Source organism: Melospiza melodia (genome assembly GCF_035770615.1).
Source record: "Melospiza melodia melodia isolate bMelMel2 chromosome 7 unlocalized genomic scaffold, bMelMel2.pri SUPER_7_unloc_1, whole genome shotgun sequence".
NCBI lineage: Eukaryota > Metazoa > Chordata > Aves > Passeriformes > Passerellidae > Melospiza > Melospiza melodia.
Genome location: NW_026948497.1, coordinates 11,097,945 through 11,121,671, shown reverse-complemented (window position 1 = coordinate 11,121,671; position 23,727 = coordinate 11,097,945). Strand labels below are relative to the sequence as shown.

General features: G+C 48.9%; 1 pseudogene; it reads left to right on the top strand.

Annotated features, from left to right (window-relative positions):
• Positions 1 to 3,246: 3,246 nt before the first annotated feature.
• The window catches only part of LOC134432890 (zinc finger protein 850-like), a 66,331-nt pseudogene continuing 45,850 nt past the window's right edge, over positions 3,247 to 23,727 (top strand).

Here is a 23,727-nt window from a genome sequence, read left to right as displayed (position 1 = left end):
GTGTGGGACTATTTGTTGTTGCTTTAAATATTTGAACACGGACATAAATCACCCACCAGCCTTCCTAGGGACCAGCAGAACTGCAAGGATAGATTAGAACATCTATTTCTGTATTAATCCTTGGTTAATCTTTGTCAGGATCTCTGGCTGGTCAGAGTGACCCTGAGAAAAGTTCCAAAGTCTCTTTTCCCAGTCTGGTGCTTGAAGAAGGAGTCAGGGCTCTTCATTTCTCAGTCTCAAGGTTGTTTATTTTATCTTATCTATAAAAAATTTTCTCCTGTCCTGCCAAGGTGAGCTCAGCAAGACAGTTCCAGGCACTCTGCCTCCCCCAGGGCTGTGTTATGTCTTTATACTAAAAACGACATATACAATGTTTACAATTACTTTCCAATATCTATCATCTATGTTAGACAGTGAGCTTCTACTCTAAACCAATCTGTAAGTGCCAACACCACAGCAGAAGATGGAGGCCAAGAAGAAGAAGGAGAAAGCTGGACACATCCAGTTCCCACCATCTTCCCTACTGAACCCCCATACCAAAAACCCTAAAATCTACTTTTCCATCCTGTAATAGCTTCACCAATATGCTACCTAAAGTGTTGTGGCTTGCTGATCTTCATACCGGATTGGTAATATGCTCCATGGGTCATAATCAAAACCACAGGGGCATTTTGGGCTCTGTGCCAGGGTCTCTGAGCCCCCTGGCAGGGGTCTGGGCTGCTCAGGACAGCCAGAGGGATGTCCTGGGTCCTGACAAATCTTGGTTCCACAACAATGACAAATCCTGCTTCAGAGCCTAGACATAACAACAAAATTACAAGTGTTATGTTTGCCCAATTATCCCATCATAAAAAGGCCAAAAAATATTAAAAATAGTAGCAATTTTAATTAAATAGTTTAAAAATGTATAAACAAGGGATAATTTGGTTCAAATAATAGCGCATAAGCAAAAACAACCACGGGGTACGGAGGGCAGGTTTCAATGACCCTTGCCACTTCACGTACAAGCTTGCCAGGTGAAAGTCACCCCTTATATGCCGTGTGTCAATGCCATCTCCTCCTATTTTCGGTTCGTCACTTTTCTGTCTCCGCCCTCCTCACCACCTTTACCACGCACGCGCCACCACTCGGTTTGGTGGTCACACAAGTCTTTGGGGGTCGTCACTGATGAAGGCCCTGTAGTCTTCTTCGTTTTCCTTTAATTCACCTTTGGGTTACACATGCACACCAAGCCAGTACAATGTAAGCCAAGACTAACGTATCAGTGCATCTACATATCAAAGCAATAAGTCCCTTATAATTAGCATTTTCTTGGACCCAACCAGGTTCTTGGTCATTTTTAGCAACTGTATCTTCAGCTTCTTTCCTGTGGTCCTTGAGAACATCTGCTGGGGAAGGGGGGGTGGGTGGAGCCCCTCCTTTCCCTCTCTTCTTCGGCATTACAACTTTTAGCTATTAACTATTTTATTATTCTCAAATATTAATTACCGTATCAATATTGATTACTGTTTCAATTTTTATCAGCACGAATCATACCTATTTATCACACAAGTACATCTTAATCCTCGAGCCCTGAGCCCCCTGCCCATCGCTGGGGACTCTGGGGGTTTCCCCCCCTGCCCCAGTGCAGGATTGATGGGGGTAGCACGGTTGAGATGGACAGAGATAAGAGATCTCTGCAGCCAGGTCGTGGAACTTGGGGTTTATTGCAAAGGGCCTGGGTGCAGGGCCCTGCTGGGATTTGGGGTTTATTGCAAAGGGCCTGGGTGCAGGGCCCTGCTGGGATTTGGGGTTTATTGCAAAGGCCTGGGTGCAGGGCCCTGCTGGGATTTGGGGTTTATTGCAAAGGGCCTGGGTGCAGGGCCCTGCTGGGATTGGGGTTTATTGCAAAGGCCTGGGTGCAGGGCCCTGCTGGGATTTGGGGTTTATTGCAAAGGGCCTGGGTGCAGGGCCCTGCGGGGGTTTGGGGTTTATTGCAAAGGCCTGGGTGCAGGGCCCTGCTGGGATTTGGGGTTTATTGCAAAGGGCCTGGGTGCAGGGCCCTGCTGGGATTGGGGTTTATTTAAAAGGCCTGGGTGCAGGGCCCTGCTGGGATTGGGGTTTATTGCAAAGGGCCTGGGTGCAGGGCCCTGCTGGGATTGGGGTTTATTGCAAAGGGCCTGGGTGCAGGGCCCTGCTGGGATTTGGGGTTTATTGCAAAGGGCCTGGGTGCAGGGCCCTGCTGGGATTGGGGTTTATTGCAAAGGGCCTGGGTGCAGGGCCCTGCTGGGATTGGGGTTTATTGCAAAGGGCCTGGGTGCAGGGCCCTGCTGGGATTTGGGGTTTATTGCAAAGGGCCTGGGTGCAGGGCCCTGCTTGGAGCTGCAGCCACAGCTCGGAGCAGGCCCGAGAGAAGAGAGGGGGAGAGAGGATGAGAAGGCAAGAGAGTAAAAGCGTAAGAGAGTAAAAGGGGTAAGAGCATCAAAGGCAAGAGCTAGGAGACAAGAGGTAAGAGCAAGAGTAAGAGAGGTAAGAGCTAAAACAGCAAAGTTCCCATTACAATATAATAAATCTTCTTCTGTGTTGAATATTCTGATTCTCACTAACCAATCTAGTACAAGATACAAATCCTACAGCATTTTCATACCACCTATAAGAATCATTACATTACCATACTGTGCTACATTTTAAACCCTAAAAACTCCTCTGTGGTCCCCTTCAGTAGGGGCTGCTCTGACCCTCGGGCCTGCCTGCAAGCAGAAGGAATTGTTCCATCAAAAGGGGATTACTTTCAGCGGCCACACCGTTGTTTTCCCGCTGTTCAGTAACTAAGGGATCTCATAGCTTGCTTTCATTTCAATCTCGCTTATAGTTTCCATATTCTCAAAATCTTTTGCCAGACAATCATATTTGTAAGGCTTTCCTGTTTCATCTTCTCCAACACCCCAGAGCCGGCGCCGCTGCGGCTGTGGGACAGAGGAGGGGCGAAAGGGGGATCCGGGCTTGGAGCGGGAGGAAGGGCAGGGAGAGGGGAAGGGGAGGAGCAGGAACAGGAGCAGCACGGAGGGAGCAGCCCGAGGAGGAGCAGCAGCCGGGGAAGGAGCATTGCGGGGTTCCACGGCGAGCCCGCAGCTCGGCTGGGCCCGGCAGCATCGCATTGCCCCGCGTCCCGCAGGTGAGCGCCGAGGGGAAGCGGCAGCTCCGGGAGGGTTTTTGGGGGGAAGAGGGGGATTTGGCTGGGATTTGGACCATGCCGATTCCGGAGTTATGAAAAGTGCGTATTATATGGCTCTATGCAGATATTTACTGTGGGAATCCATAAAATCAGAGGGGTTTGGGAAAGCTGCAAAAGGCAGGCCTCAGAGACAGCAGAACTGTGAGTAGAGCGCAGCCATGAGATAGATCATCAGAAAAATTGTTTAAACTGTAGAAAAAGCAAGGGCAAATAGAACAATGGCCTGTGTATTAATGCTTGTCTGAATAGCTCTCTAAGCTGCAGAAAGTTTATCTAGCAAGATATTAGGAAGGTTAAAGCTTAAGAATGGAGCTCTGTGTGTTGTGTTTTAAGGCTTACAAGCAGGTATTGTATTCGAAATAAGCAAGCATTGTTTTAAGCAAAGGTACGTGTGCTTATGGTGTGTGAAAAATTGTAAAAGTTTAGTAGTAATAAAATGGTTCTAAAAATAGTAATACAATTAGAGTAATAATAATTTGGACAATTTGAATTAGGACAATACGAGACAACAAATACAAAGAGTTACGGACCTCTGGGTACCTTTTTCTGGGCAGCATGAGCCCGAAAAAGGACCCCCGCTAACAAAGATTAACCCTTAAAAACAATAGCCCATTGCATATTCATGCACTTCATACATGATGCATAAATTCCATTCAAACACAGGATTCTGTCTGGTCAGTGTCAGCTTCTTCCTCTGAATCCTAACAGCACCTTCGAGGCAGGAAGAAGTTCGTTTCTTCTGGTAAGAGAGCAATAAATTATTTTTCTCTGAAAGATTCAGGTGTCCTGTGGCTGCTATCTCGCTGGAAGTCCTTTCTTTAAAAAAGTATCCTACGTGGCATCGTTTCTATTTTAACAATTTTTATAACCTAAAACTATATTTAACATGGTACTTAAGAGAATTAATACAGCATTACTTTCTAACACAACACATATAATATTCATTTAATATTTGCGAGAAGCCAATCATAAAATACAGGCATTTTCACATTTACCATATGTATTTTGGTGTATTGATTAGTAGTGCTGTATTAACAGTTTAATAATAAATGTAGTCTTGTAATTAAAAGGTAACTTTTGTAGTTAAAAGAAGAACTATGTCAGTGAGGTTTTTTTAAAGAAAGGAATGAGGCACTCGCATCAGATAGCAGCCACAGGACACCTGAATCTTTCAGAAAAAAGAATTTTTTGCTCTCTTACCAGAAGAAACGAACTTCTTCCCGCCTCAAAGGGGCTGTTAGGATTAGAAGGAAGAAGTTGATGATGGCCAGACAGAATCCTGTGTTTGAATGGAATTTATGCATCATGTATGAGGTGTATGAATGTGCAACGGGTTATTGTTTTTAAGGGTTAATCTTTGTTAACCGGTGCCCTTTTTCAGGCTCGTGCTGCCCAGAAAAAGGTACCCGGACATCCATAATTCTTTGTATTTGTTGTCTCGTATTGTCCTAATTCAAATTGTCCAAATTATTATTACTCTAATTGTATTACTGTTTTTAGAACCATTTTATTACTATTAAACTTTTAAAATTTTAAAAACAAGTGATTGGCGTTTTTCACAGGAGTTGAGTCCCAAATATATTTTGGTGTCGCTGAGAGAGGTATTTTTAATTTATTTGATGAAGGGGGTACTTTTGGATCTCTCAGGAGTGCAAAGGGGAGCAGGGGAAGCGCTGAGTGCCTAGAGTGGGGGGATGCTGGAGAAAGGGGACCCTGGAACACCTGATGTAAAATTTCAATAGCGAATGTGAATTTTACTTCTATACCTTTTATTTTAAAGCAAGCACGCAGCGCTGGGTGGCTGGGTGGCTCCACTCATAGCACACACAGTTCAGTAAATTATATATACTGTTTTTAAGCCTACAAAGCATTTTCCAATATGCTTGGTTAGTCCAAATTAGCAAATATCAATAAGCTGGGAGCAGTAATTTCACAATATTTCTAGGTGGTCATTGATTGCTATCCTTCTTGTGATTGTCTGGAGGGAGGCCTTGCACTGGTGTCTGCTACATGATTTGTCAAGTGCATCAAGCTTTTTATTATACATAAGCTTTTAATTGCTTTGTTACAATATCTCTTAGCTTTACCCCAACTTCCTCTATTTTATTCTAAGCATCAGTCGTCTTGCTGCCTCATCTCTTTTGCTCTACTATACTTCTTTGATTTTGATGCTTTATTTGTCTATTTGGTCAGAAAGTTTCAAAACCTTTCTTTGTGTCTTGTTTTGGACACAGCAGATAGAAGCATTTGCTGATTCCATTCCCAATTGGCACGTGTCACAAAAACAATTTCCACAGAATCAGGGGAGGGTGAGCCCTGGGACCCCCAAAACCCCCTCAGCATGCCTGAGCAGGACCCGGGAGAGGGGGAATGCCCAGGACCCACAGGCCCCCCATCAGCTGTGAGAAGAGGGACCCCCATAAACCCAAAATAAGGACACTGGAAACGAGGCACTCCTGGGAGAGGTTTTTGGAATTCCTGATTTTTGGAGGTATTTCTGGCCACCAGACACTCAGTGACTTCTAGAGATGGACTTGGCCAGTGGGACCTTCAAAGCCAATGTCCTGGCTTAGGGCAATTTTGGGAGGAAAAACTCTAAAGGTGTTTCCTGTAGAAGAGCAAAGTCAAGTGGCCCCTCCTCCAGCTGGTTCTGGAAAAGTATTTTCTTTGAGAGAAGTGGAAAAAAACTGTTTATTGAACAGGCAAAGCACTCACCAGCCCCAAAAATGAACAGTATTAAACAATAAAATCTCTTGCTGCTCCAAAAGAGATGACAAACTCACAAAGTCCCTCCGTGAGCTGTAGCATGGCTTGCTCAGTCTCTTATCAGTCTCTTATCAGTCTCTCTGGTGCTGGAAATGCCGTGGCCCAGCCCCGGTGGGGCACAGGTGTGAGCACCTGGTGCTCTTCTGGGTGTTCAATCCAGAGCAGGTTTAGACAGGTCCAAAGAAAAGGATAAACCAAAAACCACAGTCCAGGGAGCTTCTCTTCCTCTGCTAGCTCAAACTGACTAACAGCAAAGGAGGGCTCTGTCCCACTGTCTGTCCATCTGCAGACAAGAGAGGAGCAGGAATGTGGAGGAGTGAGAGAGGTTCTGAAAACAAACTCCGTGCTTCTTCTTCCTCCCTCTCTGCTCTCAGAACCAGTGTTAAAGGTGCAAAGCTTATTTCAGACAAATGGGGATACGAGCATCATAATTTCACCCCTGGGACCCCCAAAAGACCCTCAGCCTCTGTAAGCAGGACCCGGGAGAGGGGGAATGCCCAGGCCCCACAGCCCCCCCAGCAGCTCTGAGGAGAGGGACCCCCATAAGCCCAAAGTGAGGACACTGGAAACAGGGAACTCCTGGGAGAGGTTTTTGGACTCCTTGATTTTTGGAGGTATTTCTGGCCACCAGACGTCCGGTGACTTCTAGAGATGGACTTGGCCAGTGGGACCTCCGAAGGCAATGCACTCACATCTTGTTTTTCCCCCAAATCAGGATTTCCCATTCCCAAACCTCATCTGGATGGAGAAGGCTGTGAGGAAGAGGAAGATGTCCCAGGGCACTGAGGCAGGTGAGAAGGAAGTCAGTGCCCCTTTTCCCCTCTGTCCTGCTCCGTCTCCCAGCCCAGCACGGCCCCAGCTGCAGCACAGCCCCACTGCTGATGCTGTCCAGCCAGGGATGCTCTGGGGGATCTCCTTCCCCTTCCCTGTGGCACGGAGGCAAATCCCAGCCTCTCCTTGTCCTTCCTCCCCCAGGGAAGGAGCTGAGGATGGAGACCAGGGAGGACAAATCCTCACAGCAGAACCTGGTGGAAGAGGCCATTTTGAGCGGCTCCAGGGCACAGGAATCCACTGGGGAGGAAAAGCCCCGGAGATCCCTCAAGAGGAGGGGCTGCAAACCCAGCCCAGGGTGCTCCGAGGAGGAGAGACTCAGCCTGTGCCTGGAAGGCAGCCAGAGATCTGGCCAGAGCGCTGAAGTGGTGGTCCATGAGCAGCTTGATGAGGGCAAGAAGCTCCACCAGTGCTTGGAATGTGGGAAGAGTTTCGGCAGGAGCGACCACCTGCTCATCCACCAGAGGACCCACACCGGGGAACGGCCCTATGAGTGTAGGGAATGTGGGAAGAGCTTCAGGATCAGCTCCCACCTGACTGTCCACCAGAGGATCCACACCAATGAACGGCCCCACAAGTGTGGGGAATGTGGGAAGAGCTTCAGGATCAACTCCAACCTGATCGCCCACCAGAGGATCCACACCAATGAACGGCCCTATAAATGTGGAGAATGTGGGAAGGGCTTCAGGAGGAGCTCCAGCTTGAAACTCCACCAGATGATCCACACTGGGATACGACCCTTTGTGTGTGGGGAGTGTGGGAAGGGCTTCCGTGACAGCTCCCGCCTGATCATCCACCAGACAATGCACACTGGGGAGTGCCCCTACACGTGCTCAGAGTGTGGGAAGAGCTTCATTGAGAACTCCAGCCTGATTCTGCACCAGAGGATCCACACTGGGGAGAGGCCCTACAAGTGCAGGGAATGTGGGAAAAGCTTTAGGCAGAGCTGCCATCTGAATGCCCACCAGAGGATCCACACTGGGGAGAGGCCCTATAAGTGCAGGGAATGTGGGAAAAGCTTTAGGCAGAGCTGCCATCTGAATGCCCACCAGAGGATCCACACTGGGGAGAGGCCCTACAAGTGCAGGGAATGTGGGAAAAGCTTTAGGCAGAGCTGCCATCTGAATGCCCACCAGAGGATCCACACTGGGGAGAGGCCCTATAAGTGCAGGGAATGTGGGAAAAGCTTCATCGACCCCTCCGGCCTGAGTGTCCACCAGAGGATCCACACTGGGGAGAGGCCTTACAGGTGTGGGGAATGTGGGAAAAGCTTCAGTCAGAGCACTAGGCTGATTCTGCACCAGACAATCCACACCAGGGAGAGGCCTTACAGGTGTGGGGAATGTGGGAAATGCTTCAGGCAGAACTCTAGGCTGATTGCCCACCAGAGAATCCACACTGGGGAGAGATCCGATGAGTGTTCTGAGTGTGGGGAGAGGTTTCAGAGCCGATACCGTCTCCTCAAGCATCAGCAGATTCACACAGAATAGAGGCCCTTCTGCTGCCCTGACTGCAGGAAGGGCTTTTAGAAAAACTGCACTCTCGTCACCCACCAGTGGATCCACACTGGGGAGAGGCCCTGACAGTGTCCCAAGTGTGGGAAGAACTTCTCCCAGAACTCTGCTGTGACCCAACACCAAGGGAGGCAGCAGTAAGGGATGCCCAACAAGTGCCCTGTGTGCAGGAAGAGTGTTGCCTTGATTTTTAAAGATTTTCTGAGCCTTCTAATGTTTACATTCTTGTAGCAAACTTTCTCAAACGCTTTCTGTAAATAACTTCTTGTTTGGCATTCTTTTATAGAAGAAGAAAAATATGATGGACTGTTAGTTTGTCCAGTGTCATTGGAGAGGTGGCACTTTCACCCTCCAATCCACGGTCGCTTTTAGAAAACTGTAAATGTTGGAGTCAGGAAATAAACTTCCCTTTTCTTCCCCTTGAGAGCAGCAGTGTGTGCGCTCGTGTTGTTTTGTGTCCTACAGTGACAGGAAGAGCTTTGAGTGCTGCTTCAACTCCATCGCCCATTGGGGACCCCCACTGGATGGTCCACAGTGACCCTCGCTGGGCGGAGACTTGGTCATCCATGATCCTGGTGATCCATGTTGGGAAGACGCCTGGCTGGTGGTCCCCACATCTTCCTGGCTCTCCTTGGGCACTTGGACACGGCCAGAGAAAAATCCATTGGGATGCAAACAGACATCAGAATTTCATAGTGGACAGCACAGTTTTTTACTTTCGACCCCAAAACAGTCTCACCTTTTGCATCCAGTCATTGCTTCGAGTGGCATCCAGAATTCCAAATGGTGTTGGAGGTCTTTTCCAACCTGAATCATTCCATGATTCTAATTCTCTCTGGCCCACCAGCATCTTCCACAGCCAAATGGTGATTGACTGGGGCAAAACCCAGGATTTTGGAGACAATGGAGTGGAAATCTTTCTAGAAAAGGTCCTTTCTACCTGCCCAGGCACACGGATACTCAGCCAGCATGCACACATAAATGCTTTTATTTTGGCCTTTATTTTCTTTCATTTTTCATTATGCTTCACCCAACATTGGGGTAAATATAAAGACATTCAACTAAGACATGGATGGTGACATTGTGGGACTTGGATGGGGACATGGTAGGGATGGGGACAAGGACGTGGGTGGGGATATGGTGGGGATGGGGACAAGGACCTGGGTGGGGATGTGGTGGGGATGGGGACAAGGACCTGGGTGGGGATGTGGTGGGGATGGGGACAAGGACATGGCTGTGGATGGCAATATTGGGCATGGGAGGTGTCACAGATAGAGATGGTGACATGGGGCTCTATGGCCATGGATGAGGAAATGGGGGACATGGCCATGGATGGTGACACAAGTGGCCTAGAGACAAGTCCATGGGTTGACATGTCCATGCCATGGGGTGTCCCATGGCCAAGGACAACACATCCCCACCACCACCATGATACTGTCCCTTTCATGCTGCCATTTATTCCCTGCTCCTCCCCATTGTCACCCCACTGTGAACCCAGCCAGGGACAGGGGTGACATTTGGGGACACTGCTGTCCCCACTCCAGCACACCTGGGGCCAGCAGAGAAGGGGATGAAGGACGACGGGGACCGTTCCTTGCTGTTTTCCAGACTGAACCTCAGAGGACTGAACACCTGGGGTGACACCAACACAGTCACACCGAGGGGACACAGCTGTCACCACCATGGTGACAGGGACACCTCATAGGGTGGCCCTACCTCACGCTTGGGCCAGAGGTCTGGGTTGTGGTGGGTCCCATAGATGCTCATCAGGCAGATGACCCCTGCTGGGATGGGAATGGCCACTTTAGGGACAGCAGATGAGGATGGGTGGTGACACTGGGGACACCCTGGCCATGCCATACCCTTGGGGATGACACAGCCATCACACAGGGGGATGTCCTCGGTGCAGCGCCAGGACACAGCAGTGACAGGAGGGTGCAGCCGCAGGCTCTCCTTGATGCATATGGTGGTGAAGGGCAGCTGGGACAGGTCGTCCCTGGGGACAAGCGGGGGTGGCATCGTGTCCCCAAGCCACATGACCGGGGTGGCCCTGGGGACATCTCACCATTCAATGTCTGCAGTGTCCCGGCCAGCCAGGAGCTCCTGTACCTGCTGGCGGCATCGCTCCTGGTGCTCAGGATGGCCGGCCAGGTTGTAGAAGAGCCATGCCAGGCCACTGGCCGTGGTGTCATGGCCTGTGGGGACACTGGGTGAGTGAGGGGACACTGGAGTGGCTCCTCCCCAGTGGCACCTGGGAGCTCGTGCTCACCCTCAAACATGAAGGTGTCAGCCTCAGCCGCGATGTCCTCGTCCGACAGGGTGCGGCCATTCTCGTCCTGCAGAGGCAAGATGAGCCACGGGCCACTGGGGCCACCAGTCTGTGGGCCACCTGGGGCCAAATCCCATCCATGGCCACCACCCTATGGCACCACCATCCCACTGGCCACCAGCTCTATGGTCAATGCTGCCCATGGCCACCACTGTTCCCCTGTAGCCACCAGTCTATGTCCAAGCCTCCCATGGCCACCAGCATCCTACTGGCCTCTATGGTCAATCCTTCCATGGCCACCACCACTCTCTTGACCACTTTCATGCCCCATGGCCACCACCCCAGCCCCACCTTGGTGAGCAGCAGGATGTACTCGCTGGGCTGCCTGTACCAGGGACGATGTGGGGACACTGTGGCCACCAGCATGGATGATAGCAGGACCATTGGGGCCACCAGAATGGCCAGCAGGGACAGTGATTGGACAGGATGGCCAGTGGGGACCATGGCAGAGCCAGCACAGCCACCAGGATGGCCAGCAGGGACAATGGTAGGGCCACCAGGATGGTGTCATGATCCGCTCGTACAAGCGAGGGTCATGATGGTTTGTTAACTGATCTGAGTGCAAAAGCAACACGGAAGGGGATTTTGGTATTAATCAAAACAAATGCACCTCTTGTTGAGTGCCCACAGCAGATGTGATGGAAGGATTAGAAAGGAGAATAAAGGAGAGAGAGAGAGAGAGAGAGAGAGAAAGAGGGGAGGAATAGCTGCCAGTGGAGAGATGAAACCCTTGTGGTCCAGCCAATAGATCCGTCTTGTCACGTCAGGGAGAATCTCAAAGTCTTGGTTCTGTTATAGTCCTCCACCAAGGGGGGGAGCAGGTAAGTCTATTGAAAGCACCGAGAGGGAACAGGTGAGTTTACAGACAGTCCATGTTCTCAGCAGTGAGTGAGACCAATTGTTTTCTTGGTCCAGGGAACACACCTGCAGGCAACACTTGGCAAACATCTGGCTTCAGTTCGGCCAGCCCCCTGTGTTAGAGTTATAGGGGTCTCAGTCTCAGCCCTTGGGAGGGGGCTTCAGTCTCCGTCACAGCGGTCGTGAGGCAGCTGAGGGAAACCTCAGAGTGTCTCTTACAGATGATCAGTGGGGACAGGTGTCAATCACTCCTGGCCGTGGGTCTCATAGCTGAAGATGCACTTCTGGAGCGTGTCCAGGGTGAGGAGGCTCAGGGGCTGCAGCTCCTCCAACTCCACCGGCCCCCACCAGCTGCCACTGCTGCTGCCGCCCACTTGGCCTGCGGGGAAGGGCTGGGTTGGGGAGGGAACAGGGAGGGGATCAGGGACATGGGATAAATTTGGGGGTGGGACAGGGGTGGGAGAGGGGGAGGAGTTGAAGAGAAGGTGTGGAACAGGAATGTGGTGATAAATGAGGGGTGGGGTTGGGGTTTGGGGGCAGCTTTGAGTTTGGGGTATGGGACAGTACAGAATTTGGGTACAGGACGGGGCTCGTGGTGCAGGACAGGACTGAGGATGCAGCAGTGGGTGCAGGACAGAATTTTGGGTGCAGGACTGTCTATGGTGACGTTATGATGCCTGTATCCCCATCCATGTGTTCTGTTTATGCTGGATATTATGTTCTGTGCCTTCAAGACTGGCTCTGAAGAGCGAAGTTTTGTTTTGGTTTTGTTATCAGCCGCTCCCCCACGGCTGGCGGGACACAGAGACAGGGCAGTGCATGGTGCTGCTTTTGCTTTTTGCTTGGCTTTTTGCTTTGCTCTTGCTTTTGTTTCTGCTCATTAATTAGTTTAGCTAAGCACTCCGAATTTTTCCCTGGACTGTTTTTCCTTTCTCTTTTTTGGAACCACTCAAACCTGCTCCGGACTGGGACCTTGGAAACACTGAGAGTTTGCACCTTGTGGCTGCAGCAGCTGCCCCAGCACCAGAGGGACTGATAACAGAGCGACCACTCCCAAGAGAGACTTTCTGAATTTGTCATCTTTTTCAGAGTGGTGAAAGAGTGTTGTCACCTGGTATTGTTCATTTTGTGTGCTGGGGGTGCTTTGCCTGTTAAATAAACAGGTTCTTTCCACTTCTCTCCAGGGAATCCTTCGTGACCCAGTTGTGGGGAGGGGCAATGTGCGTTTGCTTTCTGGAGGAGCCCCTTTGGAGGTTTTCTCCCAAATTTGCCCTAAACCAGGACAAAATTTGGTGCCCAACGTGTGGGGCTTGAGAGAGAGTGGAAAAAACCCTGTTCTGACTGCATTTTGGTTGCCATTACTCTGTGTTGGTATAAAGCAGTTAATGGCCATGTTTTTTGAATTCATAATGTCTCTTGCGGTGGAGGCTTGCATGCATTTCTGGTCCCCAGGTGCAGAGGATCATTAATGGGACATCACACCATGATTAATATGATAAGGGAAACCAATTTATTACAAAAAGCAAGCCATATTTATACTGTTCTCTATTGTTCACACCTCAAGCTGATACATGATTGGTTAAATCCTTTTTACGCACGCATTTTGATATTTCAGTTAATTTTAGTTAGTCTTTCTTCTTCATGCATCTCGCTGTGGTTTTCTTGTCTGCCTTTGCATCCTGAACCGTCTGCTGCTGAGCGTGTTCTCCTTCTTTTGTGTCCTTCAAGGGCATGGTGACCTCACTCAGGTTCTATGAAGGCTGGATTGTGAACATGTTACATATGTCCATTGTCCTCCAAAAAACCCTCAGCACTCCTCCCGGTGCTTTCTGGTCATTCAAGTGCCCTTCAGCTGACTGGTTTCATGCTTTGAGCTTCAGGGAATTGCCCAATCTTTCTGAAGCTGAAATAAATATCATATTAGTCAACATCTTAATTGTGTTTATATCTCACAGAATTGCCTTTTCTTTTGCCTTTGTCTAAAACTGTTCCTGTGCGGAAATCTCTGGGGGATGGTGGACATGTCAGATGCTGCTGGGACATCCCAGAGCACTTGGACCTTGGCTCTGCACAGGAGAGCTCTTCATCCCCTTTCTCTCTTTTCCTCCCTCTGGGCATGGAGGGAGCTCCTGACTTCAGTGTGTGACTCGTGTGTGCAAAGAGCAAATCTGGGCAGAATTGGGGCAGGAAGGGTTTGGGGGGACCTTGGGATCTGTGCTGGGCACAGAAGGTGCTTTCCATTGCTCTGAGGCTGTCTGCTGTGGAAAGTGGATTTAATATCCAGCAGAGGAATGACTTTTGCATTTGATGGAACTGTGCCTTCCCTTGGCTTTGTTGGCTGAAAAGATACAGAGGAGCACACACAGAGTTACCAACTCCTGGATTCCAGCAGTGTTCAGATAGAAATTACAACAGGAGGTAGGGTCAAGATGTGTGCTTGCCTTGTGGTCAGCCTTCAATACCCCTTGGTCTCTCTGGGCCCTTCCCCCAGGTGGGCCTTGGGCTCATTTGGTCCCTCAGGAGCTGGGCTGGGGCTGCAGAGGTGGCTGTGGAGCATTGCCTGTGCTGTGCCAGGGACTGGCAGCCACTGCTGGGCTGGGATAGAGGCTCTGGGGGGATTGGGGCTCCAGGGCAGGGCAAGGCTGGACCTGCCCCTTCCTCCCTCCCACACAAAATGTTTAGAGCCAACAATCTCCTCCAGTCTGTCACAACAGGGAATGCTGGAAGTGAAATCCCAGTTGTGGCCGTGGGCACCTGGCTGAGAAGGACAGTTTTGTTCCATAGGAAGGAAAGCACAGAGCCTCAGTGTTTGGAAGGCAGGTGAGAGTCTCACTAGGCCAAGGCCAGCCAGACTTGTCAGGAATGGCAGATTTTTTTTGGGAGCAGTCTTTGGATTTAGGGAATTCTGGAGGTGGAAGACCAATCTCAGCCATGCATGCCTGGAGAAGTAGGACAGTTCTTTCTCATAGGGAGGAAAGCACGGAGCCTTCCCCAGTGTTTTGGGGACAGATGGGAGGTGACTCTCCTGAAAACACTGCCTGCCACACTTGTCCTGGCAATATTCCTATGGGAAAAATCTGGAGTTGAAATCCCAGTTCTGGCCATGAGTAATTAGAAGAGATTGACAGTTCCTTTCCTAGCAAGGAAAGCACAGAGCCGCAGTGCTCCAGGAGCTGATGAAAGGCAGCCTTTGACATTCCAACATCAGCCAGAGCTGTCCAGTGGCCCCTGGGAGGCCAAGCCAGCCAGGCCTGTTCCATGTTCCCTCAGTTCCATGAGACCCAATGGTCCCTTGCTTCCATGTGTCCCTGAGGTGCCATAATGCCCCCTTGGTGACACGAGGCCCTGAAGGGTCCCAATGGTCTCCATGGTTCCATCAGGCCCCACAGAACCATAATGGTCTCTGAGTCCATGAAGCCCCGCTGTGTCACCAAGGCCGCTTGGTTCCATGGGCTCCAGTGGTGCCACAATGATCCCCTTGGTTCCATGAGGTTCCATAGTGCCACCACGGTGTCCTTGGACCTGCTGGGACTCTCGGTGTGTTCCCAGACACCCCCAGCATGGTTACAGACACTCCCAGTATATCCCAGTTGCCTTCAGCATACTCACAGTCATTCCCAGTCACATCCACTTGGCCCAGTAAGATTCCACTTTCCACCAGTATGATCCCAGTCACTCCCAGTGAAGGGAACGGACCGGGATGGACTGGGACAGGCTGGGATGGACTGGGACACCGGGATATACCAGGCAGGATACACTGGGATACACCAGGATAAACTGGGACACACTGGGACACACTGGGACACACTGGGATACACTGGGACACACTGGGATATACTGGGATACACCGGGACATACCAAGACACTCCAGGATACTCCAGGATACACCAGGACACCCTGGGATTCACCGTGCCCAGCACTGGGACCCACTGGGAGCAGGATCAGAGCACACTGGGACTCAGCAGGGCCAGAACTGGGGCAAAAGGGATCACAGTGGGACCCACTGGGATATACTGGGAGTGACTGCAACCATACTGGGGATGACTGGGAACACACTGAGAGTGACTGGAGTCACTGAGTCTACATTGGGGGCAACTGGGAAGACTGGGATCACAGTGGATTCCTACTGGGGTCATACTGGGAGTGACTGGGTCTGTGCTAGGGTGTTGTGGTTTTGGTTTGCTAATATAAGATCTCTTTAATTTTGAGATTTTTTTTGGCTAATGCACTAAAGAATGTGGTGGGTTTGGTGTTGGTTAATTACTAATACACTTATTTTTGGTTGTGAGATAGGATTAGGAGAAAGGTAAAGCAGGCTCAAAACTTTAAAAGGGTAGAAAGAAAAATTTTAATAATAGTAAGTAAAAAGAAAAAAAAAGGTAGTAAGAATCAAAGCAAACTTTTTAGAATACTTCTCCCCACAACTTTTTCTTTCTCACTGACAATGTAAAGAAACTAAACTTAAGATTTCTAGTCAGTTTACTACCTCTCAAAGAGTCTTTTTTTAGTTCACTTAGGGAGAGAAGTCCCTCTTGATAAAGTTATGGAGACTTTTCTACAAAAGGAAAAAAACAGTTTTCTCGTGGTTCTCAATTTTGTCATGAATAACAACTGCCAGGGGAACCTTGCTATCGTAAAATCTTTCTTATTTCTACAAACCTTCCCACAGCTTGGAGATGGGCTATGTTGATTGATGGGGTATTGTTTTAAAGATGAGCTGTTCAAAGGCAAAAGTTCTCATTATCTATCTCTAAAATCATCTTCATCTCTGGGAGCACAGATCTTCATTTTTAGAAGCACAAGACTGTGCTCTTTCTTTGTACAAACTTCTCATGAGATTACAGCTATTTCAACATCTGCTTACTTTAACATAGAAGCCTTTACCTAATATCAATTCAAACACTTTCATTTCCTTATAGTTTTATGTGTTATAAGGGAAAAGAGTCTTTTCTTTATAGCTTACAAGAGGATTTCAGCTCTAAAAACAAAGCATCTTCTCCCCCTCCCATCTGGGACTTACTTACCTTCTTCTTTATTACCTTTAATATCTTCATCTTGTTTTTAATATACGTGCATGTTGTTCTTTTCTCTCACTCAGAAGAAGACTGAAGCACTGAAAAAGTTAACATCACGCCTGAAGCCTACCTAACCCACCAATAACTACTAACAGAAAGCTGTGGCTCAGTTGTGTTCAGATCAGCTTTGTAGTTAGTGTTTAGTTTTCTACACCAGCCACAGAAGTCTCTGGTCTCAGCCAGGCTAAGAAGAAGAAGCAGCAGCCTGACAGCGAGATCTTCGCAGCCACAGCCAGCCCTGCTCTGGCTAAAGCTCCGCAGCCTCCCCTGTCTCCTTGCCCGGCAGCTGCTGAAGCCCAGCCCGGCCAAACCAGAGCCCATGGAGAGAGAAGCCAGCAAGCAGCCCAGGAAATAGAAAAGAAGCCCAGCCTGCAGCAAGACGGCCCAGCCCAGCCCAGACACAGAGCTGAAGCCCAAACCGAAACCCAGCACCTCCCTGCCGACCAACAAAGAAAAGAAAAGTTTCTGAATTTTTTGGTCTTTACCATGTGTGTTTCACAAAAGCGTGTCTAGCTTTTCAGCAGCTCAACAGACTGTCAGATACACAAAAAACTTTGCATCACTTCCCTACATTTCCTCCCATTCCCAAACATAACACAGGGGCCACTGGGAACAACTGGGATCAGACTGGGAGCAACTGGGAGCAGCTAGGACCAAGCTGGGAGCAACTGGGATCATCATGGCATCAGAGTAGGATCATACTGGGAGGGACTGGGTCTGTGCTAGAGGCAACTGGGATCACACTGGGAGGAAATGGGGACATGCTGGGGACCAATGGGATCATACTGGGAGCAACTGGCACCACACTGAGGGTGACTGGGATCCTTCTGGAATCATACTGGAAGTGACTAGGGGCAGGCTGAGGGCAATTGGGACCATGTTGGGGCAACTGGGATATACAGGAAATGACAGGAATCATGCTGGAGGTGACTGGGAGTGGCTGTGAGCAAATGGAATCATACCGGAAGCTACTGGGAGCAACTGGGAGTGAGTGGAAACACATTAGGGACAACTGGGATGTACTGGGAGAGACCAGGAGTGACTGGAATCACAAAAGAACCATAAAGGAAGTCACTGGAATAATACTGGGAGTATCTGGGATTGACTGGAATCCTACTGGGCGTGACTGGAATCCTACTGGGTGACTTGGAGTGACTGGGACCATACTGGGGGCAAATGGCACTGTACTGAGAGTGACTGGGTTCATCCTGGAATCATACTGGGAAGGACTGGAACCATACTGGGAGTGTCTGGAACTATAGTAGGGCGGAATGGGAACACCTGGGATCATACTGGGAGTGACTGGGATGATACTGGGATCACACTGAGTGTAACTGGAAGTGACTGGGACCATCCTGGGGGTGACTGGGAGCCACAGGGCCCATGCTGGGAATGACCTGGGGGGAACTGGGGGAACTGGCCCGGCTGGGGCTCAGGGTTGTTCTCCCCCAGGGCTGCCCTGGCTCCTGCTGCCACCCTGGGCCCCACAGAGCCGAGGGACAGGGGACAGCTGAGGGACAGGAGACAGGGGCAGGGACATGGAGAGGTAGAAGGGAGTTCCAGGGGGTCCTTGAGCCCAGGAAAGGGGAGTCCAGGGTTTCCCAAAAAGGGGGGACAAGGGTGGGGACAGCAGGGATGCTCGAGAACGAGGAGTTCAGGGGGTCTCTGGTTTTGCACACAGCTGGGGCTGGGGACTGGGAAAGGCAGGAATGGGGGACCAAGGCATTCCAGGGCATCCCAGGGTCAAGCCAATGGCCAGTCTGGAGGCTGGGAGCCATGGGATGGCCGGGAAAAGGGGAGCAGAGAGCCCTGATGTCCAGGAATGGGGTGTGAAAAATGCATGTATTTTATGATTGGCTTTTCACAAATATTAAAATGAATATTATATGTGTTGTATTAGAAAGCAATGCTGTATTAATTTTCTTAAGTACTGTGTTAAATATAGTTTTAGGTTATAAAAATTGTTAAAATAGAACTATGCTATGTAAGATGCTTTGTTTAAAAGAAAGGACTTGCAGCGAGATAACTTGCAGCCACAGGACACCTAGATCTTTCAGAGAAAAAGAATTTATGGCCTTCTTATCAGAAGAAACAAACTTCTTCCCACCTTGGAGGTGCTATTAGGATTAGAGGGAAGAAGTTGACACTGGTCAGACAGAATCCTGTGTTTGAATGGAATTTATGCATCATGTATGAAGTGTATGAATATGCAACGGGCTGTTGTTTTTAAGGGTTAATCCTTTGTTACCAGGGGTCCTTTTTTGGGCCGTGATGCCCAGAAAAAGGTACCTGGACGTCCATAACTCTTTGTTTTTATTGTCTCATATTGTCTTAATTCAATTTGTCCAAATTGTTATTACTCTAATTGTGTTACTATATAACCATCTTATTACTATTAAACTTTAAAAATTTTAAAAACAAGTGATTGGCGTTTTTCACAATTTGGTAGCAGAGGATGGTTACTAACTCCTCGCTGCCGGTGCTTTGGGAGAGTCAGAGTGGGGAAGGCGCGCCCTGCCCTCTTTGGCAGCCTCGCTCTGCTTCCCCTGAAGTGACCGACAGACGCAGGTTACGATCTGTGGACAAAAGGAGACAATAAAACAAAGAGAACGGGAAAAGGGTCCCTACAACTGCTGTAATTTGCCCCCTAAGAGTAGTAGTGCGCACGAAGAACCCGGGAAGGAAAAAGGATTGGTAAGTATTTCTCGGGGGGCAGGTACGGGGGGATGAATGTGTGTGAATGAGAGGCGGGCTGGTTGTCCCAGACCTGCCAAGTGAGTGCGGAGTCTCCCACGCTGCGTTTCCGACTTTTCGCTGGAAAAGCGGCCAGTAAAGAGACAAAGCGACTCATAAGAGAGTGAAAGAATCCCCGGGGGTGACTGGGACTGGGTCTCAGGGAGGGGTTGGACCCCTCGGTGGTGGGGAGCAAGGTTTCCTAGCCCAATCCACTAGGAAACAGGACAGGAGGGGCTCCTAAAACCTGCTGGGTTGAGGGATTTATATTCCAAGAGCATCCAAGAGCAGGGTTGAGCAGAATTCTGTCCGAGTGAGGATATGCCCGGGAACACTCAGGGTGGGACAACACAGCTAGATTGGGGGATAAAAAAATGCCCAAGAACATCCAGGGTTGGACAACACAGCAGAACAAATTAAATGCCAAAGAGCATCTGTAGTTGTACCACACCGCTGGGTTGAGGGACAGAAAATGCCCAAGAGCATCTGAGGTTGAACAACACAGCTGGATTGAAGGAAAATTACCCGAGAGCATCTGGGGTTGGACAACACGACAGGATTGAGGGAAAAATTGCCCAAGAGCATTTGGGGTTGGATAACACAGCTGGGTTGAGGGATATCCAATAGCACCGGGACTGGCCAGTAACACCTAAACTTGTAATAGGCGATGTGAAAGTAAAAGGTACCTTATTGTTGTTTTGTGGTGTGTGAGAGTGACACACACACAGAGCCAGCCTCAACTTCCTGGGCAGGTGGGAAGGGGGAGGTGTGGAAAGAGCGAGTGACCTGCACACCAGGCTGCAGCTCCCGGCTGGGTGGGGGCTTCTGGGCCCAAGAGGAGCGAGTGACCTGCGAACCAAGCTAGCGTTCCCTGGGCGTGTGAGGGGCCGTAGCTGAAGAGTGTGAAAGACACGCAGACAGCCTCACAGGGGAACGGGCACCAGAGGCAGCCAGAGTCAGGGCCCTTCTAGGGGGCCTGGTGACACTGAGACCTGGAGGTAAACCCCAAAGCGAAAGAGGGGGCCACAAGGACCTGTGATTTCCCAGCAATAAGGATCCACTTTGTGTCTTGAGAGTGTGAAGGAATGTGTGAAAGTGAATGAGAAATAAAAGTGAGTGAATGTAGACGAATGAAAGTATAGGTAATGTCGATTGTGCATTTTAAGCCTTACCATATCTCCTTGGAGGGAGTTGGATTGTATTGAAAAGCAGTGTGAGAAAAAGGGGTTTTTTTGGGTGTAAGTAGTTGAAAGAAAAGTGGTATTTAAGTTGTTAGTAAAAAGTGAAAAACAGAAGCAGGGGACGAATAGATAGAAAACTGAAAAATGAGACAGAAATTCAGTAAGGTGGATACAGGAAAAGAAAAGCAGAAAAAAAATACCAACAGAAATACCCCAAGACAGCACTTTGGGAGTTATGTTAACAAACAGAAATACAACTCCTTGCAAAATACAGGGTATGCAGAAGTTGATGAGAAAAAACATGCAAACTTGTGAATTATATACTTAAAAACAGCATTAGAAAATTTAACACAAAAGAGTTATATATTGATTCAAGGTATGCCTTTAGAGTAGCACATACCTTAAGAAAAATTTTAAAAGGGAGATTGCTTAATTAAAGAAGAAAAAGATTAGTACATGAGAAACTTATTTTCGAGGTTTTAGAGGCATTACAATTACCTAAGAGAGATAGCAATAGTACATATTAAAGGACACCAAAAGGTAAAGACCTAGAAATAAGAAGAAATAAAATAAATAACTGGCAGATCAAGAAGCTAAAGATGCAGCAGAAAATAGAGCTGAAAGAGTTAATATTAACTCCAAAAGAAGAAAAAAAAAGGGGGGGGGGAATTAAAACAAGATTGTGGCGAACAAGATAAATTGGGGAAATAGAAACATCTTAATATGGAAGACAATTAGATAATAAAACGCTTACGAGGGAATAGCAGAGGACGTGTATCAAAAAGCCCGGTGGGATACACAGGCTAGGTGTGATCATTTTTTTAAAAGAACTATGGGTGCATTGAGACTTTTAGAGTAAAAAAACAAGTACCTGAAACATGTATAATTTGCCAAAAGATAAATAAAAGGGTGATGAGAAAAACAATATGAGAAGGTCGTCAGTTAGCTCGTCGACCATTTCAAAGCATCCAAAAAGCAAAACGGGGAAAGTACAGAGCTGAGAACAAATTACCTCATCCATTCCCGTTCGTTCCCCCACTCGTTCGCACCAGCCCTCCCAGCCCCTGTGCCGGCTCCGGCACAGTCCGTCTGTCCCGGTCCGTCTGTCCCGGTCCGTCTGTCCCGGTCCGGCCGCCTGGCCCGCGTTCTTGCCGGGGGTGGGGGTCTGTCCTGCCGTGTGCACCGTGGTCACCGCGCTGATCGCACCGAGGGGGTCCCGTCTGTCCCATCCCCGGCTGCCCTGACTCTGTCGGCTCCCGCCGCTGCAGCCGGGGTCAGTCCCGGCTTTGTCTCTGCCGGATCAGCCCCCGTGAGCCGAGTGAGGGCGATCCCCGCTCCAGCTCGGTCTGCACAGGAACAGCCCCTCGGGCGATCCCAGCCACAGACCCCGCCTCTGGAGCCCCCAGACCCTGAGCTGTGCCGATCCCCTCGGGCCATCCCAGCCACAGACCCCGCCTTTGGAGCCCCCAGACCCTGAGCTGTGCCGATCCCCTCGGGCGATCCCAACCACAGACCCCGCCTCTGGAGCCCCCAGACCCTGAGCTGTGCCGATCCCCTCGGGCGATCCCAGCCACAGACCCCGCCTCTGGAGCACCCAGACCCTGAGCTGTGCCGATCCCCTCGGGCCATCCCAGCCACAGACCCCGCCTCTGGAGCCCCCAGACCCTGAGCTGTGCCGATCCCCTCGGGCCATCCCGGCTGCAGACCCCGCCTTTGGAGCCCCCAGACCCTGAGCTGGGCCGATCCCCTCGGGCCATCCCGGCTGCAGACCCCGCCTCTGGAGCCCCCAGACCCTGAGCTGTGCCGAGCCTCCCCGTCCTGCCCTGAGCTCCATTCCCTTGGTAACCACAGCTCCGGCTGCTTAAGGAAACTCTCTAAAGGAATCACTTTATTGAAACACTAAAAAATCAGTTAGAAGAAAGCCCTCTCCTGATTCTTCCTAAAAATACGTGAGAAAGGCTGTAGAAGATAAAAATCCAAAAAGAATGGGATAAAGAGATTGGTCTATTTCCATTAAGAGAGGTTCTCAAAGGGGGGTGATGGATCAGAGTTTGTAAATGCTTCTTTGACTTTGTCTGAGGTCTGAAATTTTAAGAAATAAATAAAAGAGATATTTGGAGAATCCCATAGGCATAGCTGAACAATTAGACCAACTTTTAGGTCCAAACATGTATACTTGAGAACAGATGTGGTTGGTAATGAAAATAATATTTTTCTCAGGAAGAAAAGCAATTAATCAGAGCAACTGAAATAAAAGCTTAAGAAAAAGATAATCTGCAGGGACCCCCAGAGAAGACAAAATGCCAACTGTACCTCCTGAATGGGGTTAAAATAATGAGGAGGGGAGTAAACACATGAACAGTTATTGTAATTACATAACCAAGAGAATAAATGAGACAGCATATCAAAGGCGAAATGTGAAAACAAAAGATTTTTGAGAGACAGCTTTTAGAGGGGAAAGAAAAAACTCCAACTAAATAGATAAACAAACTTTAGAGAAAAAGGAAAATGGTCCTAAGTAAGCAGAAGATCTGAAAATCTTTAAAGAAATGGGCCCATTAAAAAAAAAAAAAAAAAAAAAAAAAAAAGTCATAGGCTTTAATTTTTTTGGGGGGGAACAAATACCATCAGGAGCCTGTGATAACTTTAAAAGTGGGTCCCCAAGAAGAAGAATTGGAATTTGTTATAGACACAGGGGCAGAGAAAACCTGCCTGTTAAACGTTCCAAAAGGTTATAGTGTGAGCAAACATATAGTGAAAGTAACAGGGGCAAAAAGAGGAAGTTTTACATTTCTGGTCATTAAAGATGTGGTAATTGAGGGAACAAACTAAAATTTAGGTGGGAGATGTGTTATTGGTCCCAGGGGCAGGTAGCAATTTATTGGGAAGAGTCTTACAAGTGCAATTAAGAGTAAGAGTTATATCAGAAAATAAGAAAATGACAGCTAGAGTTTTGAAATTAAGCCAAGAGGATGAAGAAAAAAAAATCAACAAAGAAGTTTGGGCTGGAGAAAGAAATAGGGGAAGAATAAATATCGACCCCATAAGGGTTACAACTGAGAGAGGAGTGTCGACGGAAGGGAACCAGGACATCATTTTGATCATCACAGGCTCAATTTTATTGATCAGTACGGCGGGTTAAATACAGTTAATAATGAGCTTCATACATATTGCAAAAATTGAGCTCAGGATTGGTCAGCTTACATATCAGCACCTACGCCTACTT